At 36.6% G+C, this 21,323-nt stretch overlaps 1 pseudogene; it reads right to left on the reverse strand.

Annotated features, from left to right (window-relative positions):
• The window catches only part of LOC131043695 (type IV inositol polyphosphate 5-phosphatase 6-like), a 51,819-nt pseudogene extending 37,806 nt beyond the window's left edge, over positions 1-14,013 (reverse strand).
• Positions 14,014-21,323: the final 7,310 nt, after the last annotated feature.

The raw sequence follows: 21,323 nt of genomic DNA on the forward strand, positions 1-21,323 counted from the left end.
TCGTGTTGTTTCACAGCCCAAAGTTGACAGATGTTTAAGCTCTGCGAAATGGCAAAAAACCACTAGCAGTCAAGGTAAAGGCGCGGTAAGTAAAGATGTCGGCGGTCACGGTGAGAGTTAAATGCCAAGCAGTTAGATTTCCATCTAACGTCTAGCACTTTTCGCAAAGGAGAAGTCCTCAAAAGATAAAGTCTATGAAATGGCAAAAAGGAGGTGGGGCCCAGGGTGAAGGTAAGACAATTAAGTCAGTATAATGGCCGATCAAGTTTCTTTTGATCGGACGGTTGGCGTGATTTCGCTTATCAAAATTGCCTAAAGGTTATGCTTTGCAAAACAAAGAAAGAGCGAAAGGAAAGAATTGCAGGAATGTTGTGGCCCATTGGAGCAAAAAATATGAATTCTCTCATGAATTCAATTCTGAAGGGATGGTCGAAGCATGCAGAATCAATGTTGTAGTTAAGACCCTCGGTACCATATATGATCTCGTGTCGATTGAGTAAAGGTATTATTCAAAAGAATTGTTGCACAAGAGGAGATATAGAGTTTTTGTCTTCAGATACAGAGCGAGTCAATTCAGTTGTAGAGAAGATTCCTTCGAGCTAAAATCAGGTTTTCTTATACTCCTGTGTGGTAATTGCTTTGTAGTGTTTTAATTTAGGTCTTGATTTATTGCTGAACCATTTGGGGGTAGTATTTTGATTGCTTGCATTTTCAAAATGGCACCTAAGAGAGAGTTTTTTGGGAAGGTTAATTATTAGGAGAGGGCCATTTGTGATAATTTTCTTGAGTAGATGACATTGTCAACTAACCAGGCATCAAAAGTAAAAGAGTTAGTGCCTAGAGCTCCTTGTTTGAAGATAGGAGAAGGGCTATATGATAAGGGCAACTGGTTGAGAGATCCATAGGTCGGATTATTTGGGTTGGGGTTATTCAAGGTTGGATTTGGAATGAGTAATTCTCTGGCCCCAAAAAATAGCATCTGGGAATTAGATGTAGGGAAGTTGGTAGTTCTAGGGGTATTCATGGACATGGATCTATTGACTCAGATTGCACTTAATTATGATCCAGTTACAAGAAGCATTAGGGATATAAATGGAAAAGCCCTTATTGAAATTAATACTGAAGAGTTCAGAAGTGTCTTTGGGCTCAACGAGCTTACAAATTTTCTTGAACCCATAAACTTCAAATCATTAGCTCAAATATACAGCGCACAAAGGAATCACCTTAGGAGTGGGCCTCTTTAAGAAATTTTTGTGAAGATAAGAAGGTTGACAGTTGTAGGACCCAATATAGAAGAGCCCTTCTCATTGAATCTTTTCACCCTCAGGGCTAAGGGAATGTATTGGTCACTCTGCCAAGTTTTGGGAGAAGATGTTGAAGCAAATATGCCGAATCACTACTTGCTAATGATTGCTCAGATTTTAAATCCTTCCCTTGCAGTAACATTTGATTATGCTTCTTTCATTGCTGATGCTATCAATGGAGGGTTAGTAGGAATAAAAAATGGGAAGGTGGATAGGCCTTTTGGATGGTATTCACTCGTTATGCATCTATTTCTGTTCAAAGGTGGTGATTACTTTGCTAGTGGATTAGACCTCATCAAAGAGAAAGAAGGAGAAAAGATGTCGGTGCAACTATGGAGTATTGTCTTGTCATGGGATAGAGAGGATGCTAGTTTCTTGAAATTTGATGAATATTTTGCATCCAAGATTAGGACTCTCCTTTGCTCAGAGAACCCAAGAATCCCGAAGGTTCTTTTGGAATTTATTAGACCAAAAGAATTTGCAAAGAATATAAAGATTGTCCATAATTGGGGTGACATTTATTTCTACCTAGTCTCAACTGTTTTCAGAGTTTTTGGTTTTAAAGGCACTCCATTCTTTTTGCCCTATCAGGTCCCTCTCAAAGTGAGAATTGCAGAAGTCCTCAGACAAATTGGTAGTGTACAAGAGGCAGAGCTGATAGGCAGGGGTAAAGGGACTATTTTACCTATGGTTACCATAGCCCATCAATTTATAATAACCAAGGGAGGTTGGAATTATTTTGAAGACTTTCTCAAACCCTATCATTTGTCAACTACAATATCTAGGTGTGCAGATCCAGAAGATTTCTTCAATGGCATATTCAGAAAGAGGGTAGTGTGCAGAGGAAGACCTCATCAATTTCAGTTTCCTGAGGAGAAAATAAAGTTTTTAATTGTTTTCTTTGAGGATGTGATGCAGACCTTGAAGGAGAAGAGGGAAACTGTGATTAAAAGCAAACCTAAAAAAGAAAGAATGATTCTAAGCAAGTCTACCTCCACCAAGGCAATCCCTCCTGGTGATTACACATTGCACAAGAAATCTAGTTATAGTGTGTTGATGCCTACCACAGGGGAGCCCTCTACCTCCAATGGAAAGAGGAAGATACAAGATGTCATTGACATCCAAGAGAGCTCTAAAAAAGAAGAGAGTAGGAAAAGAAGTACAATTTGATACACCTTTGTACTCTCCATCCCAATCCCCTATCCACATAGGAGATGAGCAAGCAGTAGCTGAGCAAATTTTATAGTTGGGCAGTTTAGGGGAAATTCCCTACACATATGATGAGGTAGAGGAAGGAATGGTAGAAGAACCCCTTGCTTCTCAAATGAATATTACTACCACTAAACTTAAAGGCTAGGAGTTGGATCCTAAGATAAAGCAAGCCAGTGATGCCCTGGTACTAGAGGCAGTGAGGAAAGAAACTAAGCCCATGGAGGGAATCACTTTCAGCAAGGATAATGTTGCACTCATCATGTGGTCTCTCAAGAGAGATGAAAATAAGAAAAACAAAGATATCCAATGGTCACGCTACCTTGGTGGAATGATAGTAAAGAGAGTACAGAGCATAGGGGTGGTAGAAGCTGCTAGTACTGTGTTAGAGACTATAAAATTCAGTGTTGCAGTAGTAGAAAAGGAGGCCAAGGAGAAAGCAGACCTCCAAGTCAAGTTGGAGACAATTCTAAAGGCCTATAACAGTGTTAAGGAAGAGGTAAGAGGTAGAGATAGCATCATTTCTAAGCTGCAAAGCCAGTTGATAGGACAGTACCATCAAGGTGAGTCTTCAACGCTGATGATCTCCTCTTCTCCTGCAAGACCTCCACCTAGCAGTCCTATCATTGAGTTCCCACCATCTCCAACACCCTCCAGCTCCCAGATGATTGAGATTACTCCTCAAGAGCTAGAGAATTTGAAACAGGCTTAGGCCCTATATGCCAAGAAATATGAGGATAAAGTAAGAGCTACTATTTCAAGTTTTGCAGATACAATGAGTGCCTCATTGCTATATAATAACATAAGCAAGATTTTTGATATGAGGAATGAGCTCAATGGAGATAAAGCCATTCTGACTCTTATTTTTGACTAATGGAGGCCTAGAGAGCAGGACTTGGAGTCTATTTGTGCATCTTATGATGAAGCAAGGGCCAATCCTATCATCAAATCCACTTGTGATACCACCAAGGATCTAGTGAAATTAGCAGAAGGGGTGGATAATGCTGATAGGAAAATTAACTTGTACAAAAAGGAGTATACTGATTAGGTTTTTGAGTTGCTCCCAGGAGTTTTTGCTAGCCCAGATCAACTGAAGGACAAACAAGTGTGGCTCAAGGAATTAGAGGCAAAAATGTCAGCCAGGATTAAAGGAATTGTTAATCTAGATGATACTTCCTTCTTTGTTGTGACAATTCAGGAGATAGAGAAAATCAAATCTCATTATGGTTTTCTCAATTCAGAAGTCAACAAGATGAGAAATTCCTGGAAAAGGTTGACCAAGGCTAAGACAAAAGTGATTGATTTCACATGGCCAACTGATGATGTGTACAATGAATGGACAACAAAATATGCAATCTAGCATGCAGAGGAGTTAGAGGGTGCTCCTAAATAGTTAGAAAAGGTTGTAACCGAACAACAAGTTGAAGAAGTTGCAGAGGTCGAAAAGGACTTGTAACCATTTTGCAAAAGGTTTTGTAACTTCTTCTTGAGAAGCAACAATTGTAACAAATTCTCCTAGGAAATTCCAAAGCTATGTGCATCCATATTATTATAAATGGATACCAGGACTAAGAGAAAAAGGATCGCAAAGAATTGTAAGAAAATACTACATAAATTAATCTAAGCTTTTCTAAGTGTAATGGAAAATATTCAAAAGTTTTTGTAATACTTTTCTTGAAAATATATCAATATACAGACCATCGGTTTTGAGTAAAACTTTGTGTCATCTTCGAATGTGCTTGCAGTTGTTTATTATTTCATTCTAAATAATCCAAGGTTATTTTGTTTGAATGGGGATTGTAAGGCAATTTTCAGTAGATGTGCTCGCTAGCTTTTCTCTTTAGGAGGGAAATTAAATATGCAGGGATCGCCTCTACCAATAAATTCTTCATAGGATATTTTGAATCTTGATGAGCATAGTTTGATTTGCTGTGCATAAATTCTCATGTATGTCAGGCATATATAGGGATCAACAAAAGCCGAGCCAATGGGATGTGTAGAGATATTCTATTTGGGGAGTATTGTTTGAATTTTGATGACTCCGTGACCTTGGATAAGGTACTGGTATAGATCAAGGTTGTCTATTGCATGTTTTGTAGATCAAAATACTAAATATGAGTACAATTTTCATTCCTTTGTTTCAGTTGGTTTCAAGGTGATTAGATCCACTGGTTTTCGAGACTGGTTTGCTGTGGATTTATCTTTTGAAAGTGTGAATTTAGTTCACAAAGGTATACCTGCCTGGACTCTGAGTAAGTTTGAAGTGTAGAAGGTTAAATCAAACCTTGTCATATTTTGTTCTAAGAGTTTCCTTCCCTTTAATATCTCTTCTGCAAAGAGTTTAAATCATTTTATTATAAGGATGTTGAGGTGAATCAGATTTTGAAGACAACACAAAGGATATTTTGTATGCCATTAGATCCTTCTTGTCGATTTGATCTCCTCCCTCTTATAGATTTTTTCCAACCTAACCCTAGGAGGGTTAGGGTTTCCAGTTGTGAACCAATTTTGGGTGATGCCTCAACTATAAAGGCAATTTTTTTATATTATCCTAGGATCTTCTTTCTTTTCTTGGGAATAAAATTAATATTTCTCTGCACTTGTAAAAAAAATTATTTTCCCTTGCATGAATACAATTCACCTATTTTTACTTCATTCAGTTCTTTCAACTTGTGTAATGTTTTTACATTTTTATCTGAATGCATTTTAATTTGTTTCCTTAGTATAGATGATTGTGTGGATTCCTTGTGGATATCATCTATGAATTGGATCAGTTCCTCATGCTATCTCACAAATTCCATCCTTCACACTACATTTTAGAGGCTATTTAGGATAGAATCTTGTTCATGTCTTGGGTGGTCTTATTTGTGTTTTGTGCAGTCATAGGCAAGGATGATCACTTTCACTCTAGGTGAAAATCTTATTTCCCTTCTTTCAAGTAACCCTTCTCTCTCTCCCTTTTCCTTGTCAGATTAGTTGATTAGGATTTATCTGTGTTGGGTTGTTCCAACACCTACACTCAGATTGGAAAGGAAGCTGACCTTCTCCGAAGATTCAACCTCATATTTCACAAGGTCCCATGCTTGAGAGATTGATTCAATATTTCACAAGGTTGATGATCAAGTCTAATCATCGCAAGGTGCAAACATTTGTGACAACAAATTCAAAAGAAAGGTATAACTCTACAAAAAATCTACCCATCTCATGTGTCTCTGACTTAGCTTACTCTCATTGTTCAAATACTGTAAAGCATGATTATCAGTATACAACACAAACTCCTTAGGCATCAAATAATGTCTCCATTTCTTTAATGCTTGTACTATGGTATAAAAGTCTTGACCATATATTGCATATCTTCTCCTTACATCATTCAACTTCTCACTGAAATATGCTACCAGTTTCCCATCCTGACTTAACACTTCTCCAATTGCATTCCCACTTGCATCACAGTCCACTTGAAATAATTTCCTAAAATCTGGTAAAGCTAACATAGGCTACTCTATCACCTTCTACTTCAACAATTCAAAGTTCCTATTTTCTTCAGTTGTCCACTTGAAATCCTTTCTATCTCCTCTCCTTGCTTCTATCATAGGGCTACAAATTGAACTAAAATTTATGATAAACTTATGGTAGAAACTAGCCAGTCCATGAGATGATCTTATCTTCTCAATGCTTTGTGGTGTATGCCATTCAAAAATTTCTCTTACCTTCTCAAGATCCATATTCAATCCATTCAAAGATATCACAGATCCCAAATAGACTAACTCTTTCTTCATGGAACTACACTTCTTAATGTTTATCAACAACTTCTCTTCTCTCAACCTTTGCAAAACTTGTCTAAAATGCAACATATATACTTCCTTGCTCTTACTGAAAACAAAAATGTCATCCAAATACACAATAACAAACTTACCCAAGAATTTCTTTAATACCTCATTCATCAATTTCATGAAAGTACTTGGTGCATTAGTCAGTCCAAAAGGCATCACCAACCATTCATATAGTCCTTCATTTGTCTTGAATGTTGTCTTCCACTCATCTCCTTCTCTAATTCTGATCTAATGATATCCACTCTTCAAGTCTATATTTGTGTAGTATTTGGCTCCAGTCAAACAATCCATTACGTCATCTATTCTAAGGAAGGGAAATCTATACCTCACTATGATCTTATTTATTGCTCTAGAATCAGTACACATCCTCCATTGTTTGTCCTTCTTAGGTGCTAATACTGCTAGCACTACACAAGGACTCAGGATTTCCCTGACCAAAACTTTCCTCATAAAATTATACAATTGTCTATTCAACTCCTTATTCTCTTCTAGTATCATCTGGTATGTTGCTTTATTAGGAAAACTAGCTCTGGTAATCAGGTCCATGCAATGACCAATGCTCCTCACAAGGGGTAATCCATCTGGTACATTATCTAAAATGATGTCTCCATACTCTGTTATCAACTCCTTTATTTCTTTTGGGTGTTCTCCTTCATGCTCCAAATTGTCAGTCTTCTTAGGAACTATGACAGAACATAGTTTCTCATGTCTCATCCCATCCAGGAATTTCCTTCCATCCACCAAACAAATTCTAGCACTTGTACAAAATTCACTCTTCAAGGGCTCCTCCAAGGGTAACAAGGTTTGATTCATCCCATTTGCAATAATAGTGTATATTTTTTCTCTAATTATGTATTGCCTTTCTATCAAACTGCCAAGGTCTACCCAACAAGATATGACATATATCCATAGGCATAATATCACCCAAAACTTCATCATGATAAGATCCAATCTTCAATTTCACCAAACATTGTTCACTTAATAGTATCTTATGATCATTCTGAATCCATGCTATCTGATAAGGCTTAGGATGCTTCAATCTCTCCAAATTCATCTTATTCACCATCTCCTCTAAAATAAGATTATCTAAACTACCACTATCAATTATAACTTTACAACACTTACCGGATACCTTACATCTAGTCTTGAACAAATTCCTCCTCTACAAGGGTTATTCATCCTCTCTAGTATGACACAAAGCTCTCATCATCACCATCAATTCTTCATCTTCTGGTTTATTAGCTGATCTAGTATGGTCTTCTTCTATCAATTCTTCTCTCTCACTACTCTTTACCTTCCTACATTCAAAATCATGATGTAATTCTCCTCCGTAGTTGAAGAAAATTCCTCTAAACACTCTTTTATCTTGTCTTCTATCTTCTTTTCCATAACCCTCATTCTAGTATCCATCAAATTCTCTTCTCCAGTAAACATTTATATCATCCTTCTAGTATGAACTACCATCTCTGCTAACTTCCTTATCTTTGTTTAGGTCTGTACGGGGTCCTCTTCCTCTATAATAGCTTCTTCCTCCTTGAAATATTCCTCTGGAAAACCATCCACCTCTGCCTCTTTTCTTTTGCTCATGTCTTTTGTTGAACTTATCTTTTACCTTCAGGGTATATTGATAAGCTTCATCAACACTCTGCAACTTGATTAGACTAAGTTCATCTTGTATTGACATCTGCAACCCATTCATATACCTAGCAACTTGTTCAATCTCATCATCAGTATGTCTAGATCTGATATTCAACTTGTAGAATGCTTCAGTATACTCCTTCACACTAGATTCCTTTTACTTTAGGTTCTGCAACTTCTAGAACATATTCACTTGATAATCAGTAGGCATAATTTTTATTTCAAATCGCTAACCATCCACTCCCAAGATTTGATCTTCTCTGTCTATCTACCTACAAATGTTCCCACCAAAGAGATGCATGTCCTATCAACTTAGTGCAAGCATATCTTACAATCCTATCTTCAGCAGTGCCTTCAAAATCAAAGTACTTTTCCACCTTCATGATCACATTGAGCATTTCATCCAAATCCAACTTGCCATCATAATCGAGTGGGGTAAAATGTAGTCTGGTATCCACTCGAGACAATGCTCTTGTAAACCTTCTTCATCTGGATTATTCATTAGTGGATTTGCTAATTGTCCTCTAGCTATTTCTTCTTCCTCATCATCACTCACATCTTCAACATGTCAAACTCTTCTCTGGGCCATTTCAATAGCTTCTAACTAGGCTACAATTCATCTAAACATTTCCATCACAATAGGGTTTGCACTTCCATGTGCTCCACCATTCCTAACATTTCCTCTTTGCACCATCCTTATGTCAGTCCTCTGCAGTTGTAGGTCAGACCCTCAATCTTCCACCCTACAACAAAATCTTATAGGATTGCAATCTCTAAAATGAAAACTCACTCTGATACTACTTGGTGTAGTCATGCCAGGGAAGTCCTCAAAGAGAACAGTCAAGACCATGTAATAAGAGTTACATAGCTGAAACAACTCAATGTGATAGAGGCTATGTAGAAACAAATTGTATTATATCATGAAAATCAATTACAAACTGCTGACAACATGCGGGTTCACAAGATTCAACTCACAAGCCTGATGACAAAACATGCGTGTTATACAACATTTGGGCTCAAGCAAGAATGAGAGCTTGTTGGAAACCAATAACATTGAGAGGGGGAGTGAATCAATGTTATACCAGAATGATTAATTTTAGCCCTTTTAAAACATGCATACTCCAACTAGTATACCGGTACATACAGAATTGAAAGAAGTAAAGCAACCAATAAGACAATCACGTAAATGAGAACCATAACACAGATTTATATGTGGAAAAACTCAAAGAGGAAAAACCACGGTGGGATTTGTTACCCACAATATCAATCCACTGGCCATATGAAGAGATATTACAAAATATGAGGGGCCTACACTTGCAGGAAGGCTTACAGCCTAGAGAACACTGCTCAATCACAAAAGGAGCCTCGCTGGCTACATAAAATTCCAGACTAAAATCCAGAAAAGTATGAACTACTAAGATAGCATCTTTTATGCCAGAATACAATTTTGGTTTAAACTCTATCTGTTCTAGTTTGAAACCCTAAACCCTTTATCAGAATAACCCTTACATTAATTTTCTCACATACATGATCTCTCTGATATATTTTGCATCATATTACATTCACATATCCATAATCTCCTATCTCATGTCTATATCAAAATGATCTATCAAACTGACCTATACGCCCTATACAAATTTTTATGCCTTATGTCGGCTTACAAAAATATATACAATATCAAATTAAATGTTGGCTAGATAACATAAATGCGTAAATATTAAAATTAATTATTGATGTCGGATCAAAGGTATGTCAGCCTCCAATACTGATAACTTTTACTAAACCATGTCGGCTTGCATTGCCAGTGACCAAAGAAATCCTCCTGTCTTGCTGGTGTCGGTGTCGGTGTCGATGCCGATGAAGTATCTGTGACGTGCCTATCGGTACACCACTGAACCAAACCATGAAGCCGGAACACAATACCATGTTGCCATCAATTACAACATAGTGAAACCAACCAATTGAGTTTAAATTGCCAACAGAGCCAACTCCAGAGCTCCTAACCTTAGGATTGTTCTTCTATGTTCTCCTCACTACTTTCTAAATGCTTAATTACATTGATTGATATGATCAAGAATGATTTGCGTTGGCCCAAGGTGAAATAAATATCGATGATCAAGATGTAATGTGTAAAATAAGGTCGGTCTCTACCAAAGAGATCCTTTAAGAAAATCCTTACAATGAAGTGTGGACCCAAGTGAAGGTTGGCCACATGCCAAGGAACGTTGGAAACAATGAACTGAATCTTCACAAGCTATGAAAGTTATCCGCAAGACTTGCCAATAAAAAATAGGTCCAAGTGGTTTTGGTGTTCTAAGTGAGAAAACTCTCTCAGATTATGGAAGCAATAACTTGCTGGAAAATGATCCAAACATCTTGTAGACTTAGGATAAGGTAGATGAACATGTCCACAATCAAAATCCATCTCCGCAAGATCCGATGAGAAAATGCAAAGAAACGTAGAAAGAAATGTTGAAACTGCAAAATAAGAACAAAATGAAAGAAATTTTTTTTGGTTTATGAAAGATTACCAAGAACCAAGGATGCTCCTACATCAAGTAGCTCTAGAATCAATCATACACTTCTTCACAAATTTCTTGTTGATTAACAATATAAAATAAAAAGGATCCACCTAGGAAGGACTTTTAGCTATGGTAATTCCCAAATATACTTCTGAGATTTGCATGGTCTCTGACTTGAGATCATTTACTTGTTTAACATAGTCATTACTTTTAACACCTTGAGATGCATTGGTAGCACTTGATATTAAAGATAAAGTATTATCCCTATGTTCTTGTCTTTTCATCATTTTTAATAAAGGAACTAATACTTTCATTTGAGATAAAGTATGCACCATATCAAATAAAGGAGTACAAGGAATACCTAGAATAGCATGCTTGTAGGACATCTCTCTTGGTTGCATTTATTTATCAGAGCTACAGGCTGAATCTGAGGGGCCTCTGCAACAACTCCTTTGTCCAACTTCTTCCCTCTAGGATTAACTCTAGGGACATATTGATATGCTTGAGGGGTCTTTGGAGCCTTACCCTTGTCTTCAACATTTGGTGAAGTTGGCTGGACTTTTGGTTCTGATTGTTTTTCCTTCATAAACAACCCTCCTGGTCTTCCTTGACTAGGTGCAGCACCTTTGGATCTCAAATTATAATCACTTTTGACCTAAGAAATTGCAGCCATGATGAGTTCCTTGATTTCTTCTTTAGTCAGCCTCCTCAAGTTCACATCCATAGATTGATCATGAGAGGCATTCACTCTATTTTCCTCCATGTCATTATTATCAGAGAAGACCTCTTAATTCTCTCTTTTTCCATCGCCTGTAATTGTGCACATAAATTTCTGACCCATCTTCCTCAGAGGAAGCATACCCTATATCATTATTATAAAGTGACAACATATTTACCATATGGTCAGGTTCAAAACCATCCTCCATGTAACTAGAAAAAGCCTCATCTTCATCTACCACTCTGGCAATGGCACATTGAGCTTGGGAATATGGTAAACTATGCATAGAAAACAAAGGGTTTTCCTCTACAAAATAACTCCTGGCTTCTTCAAGGGATCATGAGTTTCCTTGTTATTCATTGGTCTCTATTGATTGTTCTACAGCCTTTCATCTTTCCAATTTGTATTATAAGGCATATTTGTTGGAATCAATGAACATTTAGAAGGGGGTGAATCAGTGTTTTGTGAATTTCAAACTTATTATACTAATTCTTTAACCATCGAATGCATAAGAAAGAAAGGTGCAACAACATAAAATAAATAAACATGCAACAATAACACCAAGATTTTTTATGTCGAAACCCAAAAGGGAAAAACCATGGTGGAATTTGAACCCACAATATTATGAAAAGGAATGCACTTGCATTTAGGCACACTGGCTAGAGCTCACTGCTTAATTAAAAAAATAGGGCTACAATCCTAGAGGAAGGCTCATTGCCTTACTGATAATTACAAAATGATTACACTAAACAATGAACTAGAAAACAACATCTAACTATGCTAAATATCAGTTCCGGTTAGGCACAAAGTGATCCACTATGACTGATCTCATAAATTGCTCTGTCTATTATGCTATGCTTACCAGATCAACACAATTCAAGATGTGCAAGTGAAACTATGCTTAATTTCTCCTACAACCATTGAACATACCATAAAATCTCAAAAAAATACTATCCAAGTCGATCTTATATACCTGCACCAACAAAATTGATCTCTCATAAGTTGGCTTCACAAAATATCAAAATATGAAATGTGTAATGCTACAAGTTAGCTCAAATCCTTTCCAAAACATATTCTGAACACAAAATACATGTTCACACACTTCCTATAGGTCTCACCAATTATCTTGAACACATCACCAATCACCAAAATCTATCCAAGAAATCTGGACCACATGTTACACCAATAATAATGAAGATAACACTGTTTTACTGCTCTACCAGATATTGGATCTTCAAAAAGGCTTAAGAAGAAATACCAGAGGGTGGATTTGCATGATAATCTACTTCTGATACTCAACCAACTAACCTTGATCACCAAAACCAAAATATGCTTCACCGAAAATGAGAAATACCCACAAAATTGCACACTGAGCTTCATAGGGCAGACTTGATACCAGAAAACTTACTCAAGACATCCGGTTAACCAAAACTCCATACTGGATAAGATCAGAAAGTTGAGTTGCCATCAATGACAACTCCTAAGAATCTACATGCATCGGATATCACCAATCTTCATCAAAACAACATGAAATTCCAACAATCTCCCCCTTTTACATTGATGGCAACACTATGAAAAATGATAAGTACTCCAAAAACTGCAAGCAATCTAGCAATCTGAACATTTGTACAATCACCCAATTGACTAACTAACTCCCCCTAAAAATGTGCACCAATTTACACTGCCCTCTCCCAACTCTCTCCATTTTTCACTGCTCTCTCCCCCTTTGACATCAATGGAAAAGGGCAGGTATTGGTCAAAACTTATGAATGAAAGAATGAATGTAATAAGTTATATGAACTTGAAAATATCTGAATAAGTAACCTTTAAGGATTTTAGGTACTCATTGCAACCTCTAGAGAAACAATACAAACATTTATTAATGCACTAAACATGAATATATGGACCTCCAAACCTTTGAGATCTGAAGGCATCGGTCTATCTAAGGCATTGATTACTCTTGTTGGATGCCAAGTAAGGTGTCCATCTGAGGAGTAATTAGGCTTCTTAGTCCTCCCACTCTTCTTAGCACTTGCTCCTTTTCTTTATTCACGCCCTTTAATTTATCAGTATAATCCAAAATTTGTGCTTCAAGGGAACTCAAAAAAATTGAATGAGGGGGTGAAAGAATGACCAATACTAGTTAATTTATCCCCAAGATCTCTTTTTTGCCAATCAATGTTTGTAGTAAACTTGGGCAAAAAAAGACATGATTTAAATATTTTATATCCTTCACTTAGTTCATCCTCAACACTCTTTATGATAGTTTTTAAACTTACTCTATCTCTCTCAACTACCTTCAAATTTTGCTGCAACTGCATCTCATTAAATATTTTCTGTGAAAACTCATCCATGGCCTTTTCCAATGATTCAAAATGAGTGTTAATGGCACTTAATATATTCTTTAATTTACCGGAGGGAGAGCCATTAGAGTCCTAACTAAAATTAGGCAAAATATTCTCCAAAACTTTAATTGCAAAAGAAATGACCTCTTTATCCTCAGATTGTGATTTTAACAAATCTTCACTTGCCTTAATTTGATCTTGAGTGGCAAGTTTAAGTGCTTGAAGAAGGGACAAGGTGCTCAAGTCAACCAGACCATGTGAGAAATCATCTTAAACATCAATTTGCTTGCCTTTGTATGGAACATTGGGTACACTCATGGTCACTGAATCTTTCTCTATCTGCACATCACCTTTCTCCTTTTCAAATCCCTCAACACTTGCATCCTTTTCTCCCTTCTCCTCATTGCCTTTTTCTTTCCCTGCATCACCAAACTCTTCTGCTATCATCTTTGCTATAATCTCAATTTTTGGAGGATCCTAAGTGGCATCATTAGAAACATTGAATTCCTAATCATTAGTGGGGTCATTTGCAACATCCTACAAAATCATATCAATGGATGGCTTATCCTTTTATTCACCAAAGACTGTTGTTGGTACTTTCAAAATGAAAGTGTCTTTAGGCATTTCTTCTACCTAATTGGTTTCAACCTCTTGATTCAATTCATATCTTAATTCTAACAAAAATTAATTCATAATCTTCTCAATTTCCTTTGCTACTTCATCTATCTTACCAAGCATTATTCTATTAATCCTTCTTTTCTTCTAAATTTTTCTTTTGCCAAGTTGAATAACCTATCAACTTCATCTTTTGATATAATTGAACAAGTATTTACTAATACATATTCTTGCATCTCTCTTCATATTTTCTACATGTTGCATTCCTCTTGACATCCAAAATGTCATATAATTCCTTAGGAATCATGGATGATAGCTTAATGATAGCTTTGTTGAAGTTATTCATATAGTGTACAACTACCTCTTTAATTTCTCTTTTCTTTTTATCATCCACATTCTCATAATATACAGCTAAGTTATTCAGATTTTTGTCCTGAATGATCTCATCTTTGATTTAATTCAATGATTTGGGAGGTACATTGATTAAAGAATCTCAAGCTTACCAGATTCCAGAGCTTCATCTAACTCTAATTTTTTCTTCCTACTTCCTCTGGGATTTCTAGATGGCTCTCCTTGAGTCTTTGTCTTCTTGGAGGGTGGAGCATCACTGGATGGTTTTCTAACTACTCTTGCATAAGTAGAAGTCTTATTTACCTTTCTAACTTTCTTCATCTGACTCTGTCTCCTCCTCAACTGCTCCATATTGCCTCATAGGCTTCTCCTTTTTCTTCTTCTCAACTCCATTGGTAGATGCTATAGACTTAGGCTTGGGTTGAGGTGCTGGCTTCTGCACATTGGAAGTGGGTGTAGATTTGGTAGGCTCGGCCTTGGGATGCTGGGGAGAGGATACCAGTTTGGGTTGTGACTTGATTAGATCCTCTTCCTTGAGTACATTTTGTGTCATTTCCCTATGCACAACTTCCTTTGTCAACCCCATTTTTTCTGCAAGAGCCTCCACTTCCTTCCTAATTTTTCTTTTCTTAGCCAGTTTGGAGAATTTGGAGTGCAAGTCAAGGCTCTTCTCCTTATAGGTTCCAAAGCTTGGCTCCTTCTTGTCTACCATTTGGCTCAATATATGTTGTGAACATACTTCAAGTGTGTCTGCATCGAACTCATACCCCATGGGCATGATCCACACTGTCCTCGACTCTAAAGCCTCCATCAGGCATTGATCCTTATCTACCATGAAGCAAATAGTTTTCTCATATTTCTCCACTATGGCTTTGGGAATTATTTATCTACTCTTCATAGTGGATTGGAAATTCTTGAAGTATCCCCATAAGGTGTATATCCTCATTACATTATCACCAATACCCATCAATCCTTCCTTGATTTGCATGGCCACCAGTTTATCATAGGCCCATTGGAATTTTCCTTTTATTCTAGGGATCTCATTCAAGAAGTATAATGTCAAACAAATAAGAAGGGACCCAAACTTGAAAGTGTGTTTCCTGTCATGTTTAATCTTCTTCAAGTTACTCATCAATTCATTCAAGAGAACTGTGTTGGCATTATGTGAATCGGTATCAGGACATGATGACATTGTATGTTGTCATTGATGTCAATATGCTAAAGAAGAGAGAACTGGTATGTTACTGAGAACCGGTATATGTGAGAATCGATATAACATTATGAACCAGTATATGTGCCAAAGTGAAGCGGTATGTTTGTTCTAGGTAAACCAGCATGTGGTTATGGGAACTGGTACATAGAAGCTTTGTATGACTACCGGTTGGTAGTCTCAACTTCAGGGTTTCTGGTTGAAATACTTCAAGCCTGTGTGACTCAATCGATGACTTTGTGTAATGAGTTAGCATTGTAATGAATAATAGATTATGTTTCCATGTCAGCCTTGTGCACGTGAAGGATCTTGCATGAAGGAGATTGTTCCTATCTACCTTGGGAATGTACAAAGTCTTTAAACGATGATAACACGTGATGGGTTATTTGCTGCCATGAAATCAGTGGAAAATGAATGATGGAGAACGTCTTGAGATTGGTTCAAGACTGTTGCATTTAATGCAATGTGATCAATGGTCAGGATTGAACCATTTGAATTGCTTAACCTAACAGGTTTAAGGTTTAGGGTTTATGCTACCGACCTATCTATTTCCTATAAGGTCGATGTTATGTTTCTTTCTGAGGTTGTTGGAAAAAGTTGTGTGTGTGTATCCAAGAGATGAGATACGTGATTCTTGCTAGACCAGAGGAGAGAAGTGATACCTACAGAGTGTAAGTGCAGAAGGTGAAGAGGAGCTAAAGAAGATCTGCATTGGCATTGAGTGTTGTTACTAGATCATTGTAATACCTGTTGATCTCTAACCACCTCAATAGTTGGGAAATCCCTTAATAGGGCAGCTTTAATCAGCTTACTGTAAATCCTTTAATAGGGTGACTCAAAACCATTGAGTTCTTGAAATCCTCTAACAAGGTAACCTTTAATAGGGTTTAACCCTTAACTGGGTATTAAGTTATCAAATTGTGCATAAATCATACCTTTTATCTTCCTTAAGCATCTGATATGTTGAAAATATTGTAGTACTGAAGACCGAGTTCTGCCTACTTGATTGATAAACTCTATAACCTACCACTGTTGAGGAAAATCTAACATCATTCTCCAAGATATCACTGATAGTCATTTCCCTATCATCCAATTTGGAACCAGTAGCAGCTATCACAGTGTTATTCTGTACTTTTCTTAGTCCGAGCACTTCACCGGATGCATTTAAGCATGTGACTTATTGAATATATTTCTTGGTGATTTTATAAGGTTTGTCTAGTCAAATGAATTCATGATGGACCTTGTTGAGAACATATCGAACCCATTCCACTTCATCGAATATGGAAAAATGAATGAATTGCATGAAACCCTTGTCATCAAGAATTTTGTGTTCTGACTTCAAATTCTACAAACTATTTATCAAATGTTTGTTATAAAGGGATAACATATCTACACTACCAAGATCCTCAATATAATAGTGGATATATGCCCTGATGTCTTCATTATGAAGAACGTCCTACAAAACTAAAGAAAAGGCTCCTTCTGGATTGTCTTCAATGGATTTGAAAGGGTGTTTCTTAAAAATAGGCCTTTCTCTATCAAAAATATCAACAACCAGAGGGGTAGAAATACTGGATGCGAATGCCATATCAAATTTAGGGTTTAATATAGATAGCTCATGAAAAATAGATAAATACCTTTTGTATACACCTAAAAATGGTCTGAAGATAATTAATTAAATAAGTAATTATTTAATTAATCTCCCTCCCCAATTTAATTGAATTCACTAAGCAATTTGATTAAATTCCCCTTTTCATCTACTTATTAATAAATCTAAGGATTTATTTAATTGGTTCTTTTCAACCCTTTGATTAATTAATTCAAATTAATTAATTCCTCCCATCAAAATCATTTCTTCTAAATCCCCTAATTAATTAAAACAAATCAAATTCATGAGTTGTTGAGATTAATTAGCCTTTTCCCATTATTTGAATTTAAAAAAAATTCAAATTCTCCTAACATCTACCACTCCTAAACCTAGCCCATTCTACCTACCACCATGTCCCCTTTCATCCAACATCTTCTAGAACCTTTGTGACACTTGTCACTAAGTGTTCCCTTTCATCCTACCTCTTTTAGAAGCCTCTTGACACTTGTCACCATAGAGATGATAGATGTTCCTATGAGGCCCTACCCCGACCCATCCTATCTCTTCAGCTATTTTTATTTTGGAACTATTTTGGATGCTAGTTTTGACACACTATGGATATAGAACTTTTCATGGTTCCGCGATTTTGGTAACATTGATATATGTGGATGCTTCATTTCTATGCCTTGTGGATTATAGAATATTATATGATTCTAGATTAGGGTAATATTGTGATGATGCAGGTTATTATCTGAATTTCAGGATTTGATATAATGTTAGGAAAATGTTTGCATATCTTGTAGATGGATCAAATTTTGAGGATTATGAGGAAATTGCCTTGATTTGTGACAAATTGTATTTTATAATGTCAAGTCTTTGCAGAATGAATGTATTGTATTCTGATTATGTGATTATATATTATATGAGGCTATTTGGGAAGTACTAATGTTTAAATTGAGATGTGCAGGAAAATATCCATGTGACCATGGAAATATTAGGGAGAATCAAGCCTAGGCCAATGTGCGTTAGTAAAACCAGGGGTTGTCTATTTGGAGAGACAACACCCCGTATGTACTGTATTTTATTCGTAAATGTAAAATGTTGCATGAGTGTAATTTGTATTTATTGGATTGTTTAATTGTTTAAGGGACAATTGCCATGTGTGTAATGTGATGTGGAATTATTTTGTAGTGTCACTTGACACCTATGTAGTATGTTGTGTTGGCAATTTGTCATGTCACCTTTTTGAAAGTTTTATTTTTGTTAATTGTTATATCTCCTAATTATCCTTGAAGGAACCAAGAAATCTAGGTTAGAGAGCCACAAGGGAGGGTCAACTCAGAGTTGACCCGTAGGTTAACTTCAGGTGGACTTTCTGAAGGTCAAATCAACTCCTAGAGTAAATTTTAGAGCTTTTCTATTAGGCCTCATGGGGTACCTATGGGTGAAGGCCAAAATTGGCCATGTGTCTTTCCCTTAGGACTTGTTTAACCACCCAAAAAAGTGGTTTTCCCAAGATGGACGAATTCCATCTATAGGAGTGCCATCCTTGGTAGGATAACCTTCTTGGAGATAGTAATCCCTCTTCCCCATTTCTTTTCCCTTCTCTAGACACCTAGGTTAGGGAGTGTGTAAGACCTAGGGAAGACCAACCCAATGGGAGATCTCTCACTCTATCCAAGAGGTTGGAAGGAGTGAGAGAGGCCTTCTTAGGCTAAGAATGGAAGCTTAGTGAGCTAATCACCCACTCTCCATCCTTGGAGATTTTTGGGAAAACTGGGAAGGAAAAACCAGTTTTAGGAATAGAAGAATTTGGGGGCCAAAGAATTGCAGAAAGTAGTGTGGATTGGGCAGCTCATCTCCAACTAAATTTAGCATACCTATTGGCAGAATAAGGTTGGTTTTTATCTCATCTTGTTTATGCTATTCTTGTTAGTTATGTTGTTTTGTTGAAGGAAAGAAATGCTTGTAAAAAAAAGGTGTTTATGTAAATTGTTGTGGAAGAAAGATAATGTGTAGGTTTCATTTCTATATTTGTTTCTTTTTGTGTTTGTGTTCTTGTTTTTGGGAGTGTCCAAGATCTCTTACTCTTGGGAGAGTAGGATGATCTTGGGGTGGAAGAAGCATGACAGCCTTGGGTGAGAGGCTCTCCTTAAGGAGAGTGATCTCAAGGGTGTCCTTTGTGACCCTTGCTGCATAGCCTTGTGTATGCATTTGGGGGTCATAAGGGGAGAGAAATGGCTTTGAGCCTTTTGGGGGCATAAGGTGTGTGGGATTAATTCTGTTGAGTATTTTGTGTTGCCATGAGGTGGCTTGTGTTATATTTTGGCTGCAATCTCCCTAATGGTACTTGGTCCACTTCCACCCATAGATTGATCATCACAAAGTGTGGTGAAAGTGTAGCTTGGGATGGGAAAGTGTATGTGTTGTGTGTTTGCCCTATTGTTGTGTTGTATTGCTTGGTTGTTACCCCTTCTAGGTCTTGATTCTCCTAGCTCGGGGGTGGCTTCTGGTAAGCCTAGGCTGGGAGGTGAGCATCCCATGGTCACAGTCCTAAACTTTACTTGCAGGTGGCTTGGGGAAAAAGACTAGGAGTTACAGATTGTTGTGTTGCAGACTTCTATTCAGATTTCTTATTTTTATTTAAATGCAAAAAAGAAGAAAGAAATGTAACCTTATGATTTGTAGCAAAAAAAAAAGAAGAGGGAAGTGCATATGTAGATATAGGGCTTAAGTTGATTTTCTTCCTGTTTAAATAAATGTATTCTTTATTTTCTGTGTAAAGTTTAAAAAAAAAACAAAAAAAACAAAAAGGGACTGTTAGATTATCTACCCATTTTCATATTTGGGCTATTGTAACTTATCATTCTGGAAAGTAATGTAAATTTTTATTATATTATGATGTCTATTGTGTGGTTGTAGTCTACATTTTAATCTGGTCCATTCACTTGTTTATTGACTGCAATATTAAAGAAAAGAAACAGAAAAATGCATTAGGATTCCTTATTTACTATTCACTAGTTTATTTTCTGCAATATTAAAGAAAAGAAACAGAAAAATGCATTAGGATTCCTTATTTACTATTCACTAGTTTATTTACTGCAATGTTAAAGAAAGGAAAAGAAAAATGCATTAGGATCCCCTATTTACTTGCATAGTTTAAATTCTGTTATTTTATGACTGTTTAGAAAAAAAAAAAGAGAACCAGAATTGTTTTATTTCTGTAGAAAGTTTAAATAAAAGGAAGAAGAAAATAGACCTATTCTAAATGCTGTTAGAAGACTAAAAAACAAAATGTAGATGGTTAAAATCTCAAATCAATATAAGGGTATTTAGCCCTGTTACTTCAACATTTAGTCATATATATATATATATATATATATATATATATATATATATATATATATATATATATATATATCTATAGGTATATAAGTATATATATTGAAAATATATACCTATATATATATAAATATATATATATATATATATATATATATATTCTACATCAAAAAAAATATACTCTGTGGATGCCTGTAGAAGAAAATATTTTCATATTCATAAATGATATTGTGCATATTATATATATATATATATATATATATAATATACATAATATACATTTGACATTCAAAAAAAATACATCACATAATATTTACCCCCACGAAACTATGTATTTAAACATTTTTTAAAAAAAAAGGGAAAATGGAAAATGCGGGCCACTGTGCGTAACACAGTGGACGGCCACGGCCGAGCCACTGTGCTACACATAGTGGGTGGCACCGAAGGGCACCGCACTGTGTGTAACACAGTGGGCGGTCGCGGCCGCCACTATGCTACGCACAGTGAACGACGCCCGCCACTGTGTGTATACACAGTGGGCGGCGGCTATGCCATCCGCCACTGTGTGTACACACAGTGGGCGGTGTTGCCGCCACTGTGCGTATGCATAGCGGCGCTCGAAACCCTTCCTCCTCCACCGCCTCTCCCCGC

This window comes from Cryptomeria japonica, chromosome 6 (genome assembly GCF_030272615.1).
Source record: "Cryptomeria japonica chromosome 6, Sugi_1.0, whole genome shotgun sequence".
Taxonomy (NCBI): domain Eukaryota; kingdom Viridiplantae; phylum Streptophyta; class Pinopsida; order Cupressales; family Cupressaceae; genus Cryptomeria; species Cryptomeria japonica.